Raw genomic sequence first — 9390 nt, forward strand, 5'->3', positions numbered from 1 at the left:
CCCCTCTCCTCTCATCTCCAGCGCTGATTAGGGAACCGGACGGGGCAGAAGGGCCGGGGGGTTGCATGGGCTGGAGGCAACTCCCCCCGTGTGATTATCATTTTTTCCACAACAGGGGACCCTGGGGGTTGGGGACAAGGGACCCACGGAGGACAGAGACGGCCGTTGTTTTGGCCAGACCAGAGGTTTTTCGGGGCTGGAAGGCGTTAGCACCAGTTGCTGCCTCCCAGTCAGAGATGAGCAAGAGACAGGTTTAAAGACCAGCCATTCACAAGTCTGGCCACACCCAGCTCGGAGCAAGGTGAGGAGAAAGCACCGCACTCACTCGCGCTGAACACCTGCTCTGCTCTGCGGACTCCGCGCACCCACTCAGTCCTCCAACAGCCCCCAGGGCGCTGGGTGGTCACCTGTTTTGCAGTTGGGAGAAGGAGGCCCAGAGAGATGATGTCACTTACCCCAGGTCACCTGACTAGGAGGTGGCAGCTCCCAGATGCAAGTACAAGCTGTTTAACTCCCGAACTTACGCTCCTAACATTCTTCTTCCTCCTGCTTCCCTAACCTGCACACACTTACTCATATATGCAAATATGTGATCTCAATCTCTCTCTCACACACATACACACATACACACATACACACACACACATACACACATACACACATACTCACACACAAACCCCAGTGCATATGCAACCTCTTGAAAGAACTGTCTTCCCCCACCCCTGTATCTCCAGCTCCTGGACACAGTGGGAATCCGATGAAGCTTTGTGGGTGAATGAGTGCAGTGCTAGAGGCCCAGGGAAAGGGGAATCAGTGAGTGTTGCGTGTCTGGTGCAACGGGGCAGAAAGGGACAAGGGGGGTTTCACACTCGCTCACTTCCAACGCTGGGGTCCCAGCCTGGCGGAGCACCTGGGGAGGGAAAGAGAAATTGGTTCACGGGGTTTCCTGTGGTGGGAGAGGGTCGTAGCTCTGCCCTCCAATCAGAACAGAGGACAAGGAAACTTGAGGGGAGCTCTGGGGAGAGAGTAGAGGAGCACACAGCCCTCTCAGCGGGCGCCGGTCCTGCTGGTCCCCATTCCCGGCCCCGGGTCACACGGTCTCCCCGGGCCTCCCTCCTGACAGCCCGCAGCTCCACACCTGGACGCTCCAGGGTCCGGGCACCCCTTGGCCGTCCTGGCTGCGAGGAGTGGACAATTCCCCTTTTCCCTGGTCCAACCGCAACAAGGGTGGAATTTTTCCAAAGGCTCTCTATTGGGAAAGCAGAGGGAAAACAACGCCAGAAATAAAGACTACAAAAACAAAGAAGCAGATGGGACGCCGTGGGAGAGAGTGGGCCGAGGCGCTGCAGCTGTGAGCCCCGCGCCCAGCCTCCCGTCCTCAGCCCTTTGATTGTGCTCCCCACCTGCGCTGTCCTCACCCCGGCCTTGTTCATTACATCTGCGCCTCCGGCTTGGCTGTGAGCGGCTCAAGGCCACGTTCAGCTCTTTCGGGCTCTGCCCCCACGCCTAGCACAGTGCCTGGCAAAGAGTAGAAGCTCCACAGACACTTGCCAAGTACTTGAGCGGGCGAGCGAGTGAGCAAGAGAGTGAGGGAGGAGGAAAGCTGGGTTCTTTCTTGCACGGCCAGATCGCCTCCATGGCGGCCCTGTTTCTCCCTCGGGCGTGTGTCTCGCACTGGTCACTTCCATCCTCGGCTACCAGAGAGCTTCTCCTGTGTCCGAGCTCGCACCTTCCCTCCCTGGGAAACAGCCTGGACTAGGCTGCCGGGGATGTGGGGGGAGGTGGGCAGGGCGCTGGAGGTCAGAGTCAGCTGAAACAGAGACAGCTGCCCCAAAGCCAGGACACTGAAAACCAAGGGCAGAAAAATAGCTAACGTGCATGGCGTTCTCAAAACAACCCTATGAGCTAGAGCTTTAAGAAAACCAAAGCTCTGCCCCAGCCGGTTTGGCTCAGTGGATAGATAGAGCCTTGGCCTTCGGACCAAAGGTTCCCGGGTTCGATCCCTGTCAAGGGCACATACCTTGGTTGCAGGCTCCTCCTCAGCCCGGGCCCTGGTAGGGGCTTGTGCAGGAGGCAAGCAATCGATGTGTTTCTCTCACATCAATATTTTTCTCTGTCTTTCCCTCTCTCTTCCACTATCTCTAAAAATTAACGGAAAAATATCCTCGGGTGAGGATTAAAAAAAGAAAAGAAAACCAAAGCTTAGAGCAAAGCTCTGTCCAGGGAGTGGTAGGCTAGATTTCTCATCCAGGCATCCTGACTTCACGGCCACGCTGCCTCTGTGTAGGACCAGCCATCATCCTGAGAGGGACCTGGGCCTGGGGGAGTGACAGGGCGCTGGTCCAGCAGCTGGAAGAAGAGGAATCCAGGTGAGCAGACCGCCTGCTCCAGTTGGGCGCCGAGGCACCGGGCATTGGCGCTGCGGAAACCAGCTCCTGAACTAGGTGTCCCTGGGGAGGAGGAACTGGACGGAACAAACCTAAAACTTAGGGATGAGGCAGGTGACCAAGGAGGAGTCCAGGCGCATGAAATAAAGCTTCTGTGTTCCCAACCGCATCTAACACTTTGGAGCTAGGATCCCAGGGACCAGGCAGCACAGCTTTGCACGGACCTGGGTTACCAGCTGTGTGGCCTGCACCCCCTCCTTGGGGAAGCAGCTCGGGATCTTTGTGTCTCCGTTTCCCCATCTATAAGGTAGACCTGTATGAGGCCCAAACTAGGTAACGCCTGGAAAGAGCTAACGTCCTTAGCATGGCGCCCCAGCACCTGGGAGCTTGAGGGGCTAGAGATCTGTGAGACAATCCACGCAGGGCTCTCAACCTTGCCTCCACGTCAAGTCATCAGGGAGCTTTTATTTTTATTTATTTATTTTATTGATTTCAGAGAGGAAGAGAGAGAGAGAAAGAGAGAGAGAGAAACATCAATGATGAGAGAGAATCATTAATCAGCTGCCTCCTGCATACACCCTACTGGGGATCAAGCCCTCAACAAGGCATGTGCCCTGACTGGGAATCAAACCATGACCTCTTGGTTCAAGGGTTGATGCTCAACCACTGAGCCACACCAGCTGGGCTCCAGGGAGCTTTTAAAAGATACTGATGTCTAGATCCCACTGAGGCCCATTAAAACATGATCCCTGGGGGTGACATCACGCATGAGCATTAATATAAAAAGCTGGTGGTGAGAACCCTACCCAGTCCAATTCCTTCACTTTACTGATGAGAGGTCAGTGAGGACAAGCTCACTCAGCTGGCTAATGCTCGAGCAGGTCCTCTATGGCAAGCTCCGCCCTCTCCAGTCCAGCCCACTGCTGTTTCCAGTGCTTCATGGCCCGGCCTTTGCTCCCTCATCTTTCCGGTGGGAGAATGGCCCAGATGGAAGGCAGAGCCAGACCCACCCGACGTCACTCAGCGGGAATGGAAATAGAGAAGTAGGGGGAGCCCGGCCCAGTGTGGCTCTGTTGGTTGGGCATCTTCCTGTGCACCAGCAGGTTGCTGGTTTGATTCCTGGTCAAGGGCCTATGCCTGGGTTGCAGGCTGGATCCCAGCCGGGGGCGTGCAGGAGGCAGCCGACTGAGGTTATGCTCTCACATCAATGTTGCTCTCTTTCTCTCCCTCTCCCCTCCCTTCCTCTCTCTCTAAAAATCAAGAAACTATTCTTTTTTAAAACCTACTTTTAAAAAGAAGTGGGGGATGATTGAGGGAAGAGAAAGATTCCTGAGGCGCCAAAACCGGTTTGGCTCAGTGGATAGAGCGTCGGCCTGCGGACTGAAGGGTCCCAGGTTCGATTCCGGTCAAGGGCATGTACCTTGGTTGTGGGCACATCCCTAGTGGGAGATGTGCAGGAGGCAGCTGATCGATGTTTCTCTCTCATCGTTGTTTCTGACTATCTCTCTCTCTCTCCCTTCCTCTCTGTGAAAAATCAATAAAAAATATAAAAAAAAAAAAAAGATTCCTGAGGGCTAGGAGAAGCCGTGGGGAGACCAGGTCAGTGGGTGGGGTAGGGGATTGGATACCAAACGGCATGAGATTCTGACAAAAGGAACTTGCCTGCCTTGATTGTAAGTCTCTCCAGGACCTCGCACTGGCACACAGTAGGTGCTCAACAAAAGCTGGGAGAAGGTGTGAATGCTGCAGCGGCCTGGGAATGAGCATGTGCCCCTGACTGAGCCTGCCAGTGCCGGCACATTGCCAAGGGGCAGTGCTGACAGCACCCAAACAGGAGCACGAGAGGGAAGAGATCCTGGACTCGCAGAGAAACCGAGGCACAGAGGATACCGAGCTCTCTGAAGCCCCGGAGAGAGCTGGGTCTGTGGGAGCAAGGCTGCGGCCTGTCCCAGCCGGGCACCTGGAACACCAAAGGGAACAGGCAGACGAGCAGAGCTATGTCCTGGGTCAAGTGGAGGGGCCCTGGTAAGGGAAACAAGGAGTAGGAAGGAGGAGGCAGGGGGCCAAGCCAGGCTGCCTCTTGACAGGGGAGCGGGGAGGCGGGGTGCCCTGGGCCAGTGGCTGGGTCAGATCTCGGGCCAAAGCAAACCTGCCTCAGGAGGCTGCACACTTCCTCCCTGCCCAGATGTAATCAAAGGCACATGGGAGCCCTGGAGGGCCCAGCTATGACCCCTGCCCCCTCTCAGCAGGGCCCATGAGCCCAGCCTCCCACCTCCCCTGACATACTTTTCCAGCCCAAAGACTCTCTGGCAACAGACTCCTCTGGTATTTGCTGATCAAATGCAGCCACAAAACGTCAGGTTCCTCAGCCCCATTGCAGCCCCGTCCTCATCACAGGGCTTCCATGAGAAAGCAGGTGGTCTCTGCCCGGACCCGAGCCCCTCCTGGCTTCTGTGCCAAGAGGCAAAGGGGTCGGACTCATCTCTGTGGGTTATACCAATAAATAAAATAGGAGTCCCTGCCTGCTCGGGTCTCCTCTGAACCCAGGTCTCCAACAGGTGGTTCTTGAATAAATACGACTGCAGGAAAGCTCCTGTGCCCTGGCTGAGACGTGCGCGGGGGAGGACGTAGCTGGGATCTGGGAATCATCGGAGCTACAAAGGGACCTCAGGGAGTTTCTACCTCTGCTCTCATTGCTCATATGGAGACGGAAGGCCAGGGTGAGGGTGCCTCTTGTCCAAAGCCGTACAGCTGGTTAATGGCCCCACCAGGGCCAACGTACAGGCATGTGCCCTTCACGTAGGGCGTGGTGGGGATCGCAGGGCGTGCAGGTGGGAAGGCAGAGGCCCAGAGCAGCCCTGGACCATCACGTCAGGGAGGAGGGTTGACATGGGCCCCTGAACATCCTTTCCTTCTCCCTTCTCCATGTTCGTGTCCCACCTGCATGTCTAGGTAGGACACGAACATGGAGCTAACCTGCCCAGAAAGCCACAGGAGGACAAGAGAAGTAGGATCGGGCCTGGCCGAGTAGCTCAGTTGGCTGGAGTGTCATCCTGATTCACCAAGGTTGTGGGTTCAATCCCCTGTCAGACCACATACAAGAATCAACCAATGAATGATACATAAGTAGAATAATCTCTCTCTCTCTCTCTCTCTCTCTCTCTCTCTCTCTCTCTCAAAATCAACACATAAAAATTAAAAAAGCCCTGATCAGTGTGGCTCAGTTGCTTGGAGCATCGTCCTGTCCCCTACACCAGACGGTGGCTGTTTGATTCCCTGTCTGGGCACAGGTTGCGGGTTTGATCCCTATTCGGGGTGTGTGCAGGAGGCAACCGCTCTCTCTCACATCAATGTTTCTCTCTCTCTCTCTCTCTCTCTTTCTCTCTCTCTCTCTCTCTCTCTCTCTCCCTTCCTCTCTCTGAGATCAATTAAAAAAATTCACCTTTAAACAATATTTTAAATAGGAAGTAGGATTGGAGCAGAGGCAGAGAGCCTAGGGAAATGCTTCTCTCTTCTCCGTTTTTGATCCTGTCTACAGTGGTATGAAAATAGAAAATCATAAGGACGATCTGGGGAAGGAGTAAAGCAGACAGAAGCAAGAGGCAGAGGAGAGGGTTCAGAGTCCATTTTGAGGAGATTGGAAAGGAAGACCAGAAAGAAAGCAGAGGAGCCGAGTCAAAGGGGAGAACCCCTGCCGTCCCGGGATCCAGTGGGGAAACTGAGGAAGCCACGGGACCTGAACGCCACCCAGCGGCCCTGAGCCCAGCCTTCCCACCACCAGGCCACTGCAATCTTCGGGCGTGGGAGGAGAGAGGGCCGGAGAAACCGGGGGTGTCAGAGGCACCTTTGTTGGAAACTTGGCATGGCCACCCCAGGCCTGCTCAACACCCTTGTCCATCCTATCACCCCAAGGCAGCCTCCCCATGGAAGAAAAAACGTCCCCCCACACCCCCAGGAGGCCCCAGGAGCCTGGCCACCGTGACAAGACCACAGGCCCTGAAGAAGAGGAGAAAGGGGAGGTGGAGAGATGGGGAGGGAGAGGGGAGAGGAGAGGCTGCCCAGGGAGGGCTGGCCGCAGGGAGGAGGAAGGGAGCGAGTAGGGCTGGGAAGCTTGGTCCAAATCAGGACGGAGGCAAAGAAGTGGGGTGAGGGGCGGGAGGAGGGACAGTGGGGGTGACAGAGGCTCCCAGGCTCCTGCCCTCCCTCTCTCCCTCCCTCTCTCTCTTTTATGATCTTGAAACAACCTTCAAGTCTGGGCTGGAGGCCCCAGGAGGCCAGTCACTTAGGAAACAAGACTGTTTCTTGGAGACCTTGAGCGCCCATCTGCAGCCGAGCCGCGCCCCCTCCCTCGGCTCAGGCGCATTCTCCCATGGACTCTCACGTACACCCACCGGGCTCCGTCCTGCCTCCACCCGCCCCTGCCTGGCCACGGGCACACGCACCGCTACACACAGAACTGGGGGTCAACAGACGGACACACATCCGAGGACACACATGTGTGGCCTCTCCTGTCCGAGGAGCTGCTCCTCGGGAATTACCACTTTGCGCCCTGGCCGGTGTGGCTCAGTGGAGAGAGCATCGGCCTGTGGACCAAAGGGTCCCAGGTTTGATTCCGGGTCAAGGGCATGTACCTCGTTTGCAGGCTCCTCCCCAGCCACACTGGTCCGGGCTCGTGCAGGAGGCAACCAATTGATGTGTTTCTCTCACATGGATGGTTCTCCCTGTCTTTCCCTCTCTCTTCCACTCTCTCTAAAAAGCAACGGGAAAATATTTTCGGATGAGGATTAAAAAAAAAAAAAGGCTCAATGGAATTACCATTTGGTGCATTCACAGGTCTCTTCCCCACACACATCCCATACAGTGATGCCGCCTCAGTCATTAGCCAACACACACCTGGGTACACGTACAGACATGTGCCGTATACTATTCTGTCTCTCTCTGACTCTCTCTCTCTCTCACACACACACACACACACACACACACACACCCCTCCTCCCAGATTTCCCCATGCCAACCACCCATTTGGTTCAGGACCCCATCCGCCCTTTGTCGATCCCCTCTCTGCCCTATGCCTTTCAAACCTACTCCCCAGACCAGTCTCCTGCCTCCCCCACCTCCTGATTTCAAGTCTTTTTTACTCTCCGCTTTATTCCTCATTCCAGGGGCCTCGATCCAAACTGGCACCACTGACTGTTCAAAGGAAGCAAGAGCCCAACCCAGGCTCCCAGATCAGAGGGCCAGGCATCTGCACCCATTGATGTCCTGGAGTCTGGCCCACGGTCAAGGCCCAGGAGGCCCCCCAGGGCCCCCACACTTACCTGGGCAGGGAGGGTGCTCAGGGGCACCTGGGGGAGGAATAGGCCCCGTGTCCTGTCATCTGTCATCTAGCCCCAATGTGGGAGCAGCAGTGCCCTTGGGGCTGTGCGCTGGCCTCAGTGCAGAGCAGGCAGGGAGCCTGCCAGGCTGTATGGGCACAGGAAGGGCACAGTCCTTTCCGGTCCTGGGCTTGACCACAGGGCCCAGAGCCAGGGCCTTGGAGGGGCTGGCAGCTCTGGGAGGAACCAGCAGGCTGAGGGAGGGGAAGTAGAAACCAGGAGAGCCCAGCGCTGATTTCTCATCGATCGCACCTGGTGCTTGCAGAGGGCTGGGCAGAAGGCAGCCCAGAACCCCAGCCCAGGACTAAGGAGCAGGCGCTTCTTAACTCCCAAGTCATCCTCTGTCCACCCTGAGCCGGGCCAAGGCTGCCCTTCAGCTGCCCCATGCGGAGCGACCTCCCGCTGCGGCCAGTGACTCCCAGTGACTCCCAGTGACATGGAGGCAGCCTCTCCGATGTCTACCCACAAGCTTCTTGCTGCACCTTCAGCCGCACCCCCTCTCTCCCGCACACAGGGGCCTGAACTGGGCCGGGTTCCTGTTTCCGCCTGTTCCCTCCCAGGCCCACATTCAAGGTCAGCGGAGGGGCCGGAGGGGCAGTAGAGTGAGGGTGGCTGCCCCTCCTACCCACCTCCCACTTGTCAGCCAGGAGGTGAATGGAGGAGGTGAAAGCTTCTGACCCTTAGTGGGAGGGCCCGTTATTGGGGGAGTTCAGACTTGAGCCCTGTGCCCTCGGATGGATCTGCGGGAGGACAGGTGGGTAATCCCTCTGCACTGAGCTTCCTCGGGGCCAAGGACGGACCAGCCCAGCCAGTGGCACCTGAGGCCTCCAGACCAAAGGCCCTGTCCCTGCCCTCCTTCCCTCCCAGCCTCCTTTGGGCTCAGGATGCTCAGACTTGCCCCCAGTCCGCTGGCCTTCCTTCACTTCCTCTGTGTGTCCATAGAAATCGGGGCCTCCGGGACAATCCCTCCTCTGACTACTTCCGGAGGAGGCAGGGGTGGGTTCGTCTCTCTCTCTGCCCTTCTGTTCTCCCTTTGCCCCTCATTCTCTGTTCATCAAAAGAGCAGCAACAAGACCTTGAGATCAGCTGGTCCCACCCTGGGTCACCTCCTCGAGACACACACACACACACACACACACACACACACACACACACACGTGCTCGCTGGCATAAGGTTACAGACACTCCTTCCCACCCCTTCCAGCTGGGGGGTGGGGGGGACGGGGACACCCCTCCCCGCCTTCTCCAGATTTGGGCGATACCAGGAGCCACCTTTGGCTCTCACCGGGCCCTTCTGCTTCACTGACAAGGGCAGGGCCCAGCTTGGGTTCCAACGCTATTTACTTCCTCTGACTGCAGAGTCCCTGGGACTCCACAGTGGAGAACAGCCTGTTTCCCTGGGGGGTTGGAGGGAGGCTCCGGGGACCTGGCTTCTGGTTCTGTCCGTTCACAGTGTTTAATCTCCTTGTGCCTGAGTTTCCTTATCACAAGGAAGGTGCACCCTGTGCCCTCGGGCTTCCTGGGACGCTGGGAGGACTGCTCCCCTCTGCCAGGCCCCGGGGGCGCATTCCCACTCCCGGCTCCTCGGCACTGCCTCCCGGGGCGACGGGAGGGGCTGAGGGGAGCAC

Source organism: Myotis lucifugus, unplaced genomic scaffold, assembly GCF_000147115.1.
Source record: "Myotis lucifugus unplaced genomic scaffold, Myoluc2.0 scaffold_190, whole genome shotgun sequence".
NCBI lineage: Eukaryota > Metazoa > Chordata > Mammalia > Chiroptera > Vespertilionidae > Myotis > Myotis lucifugus.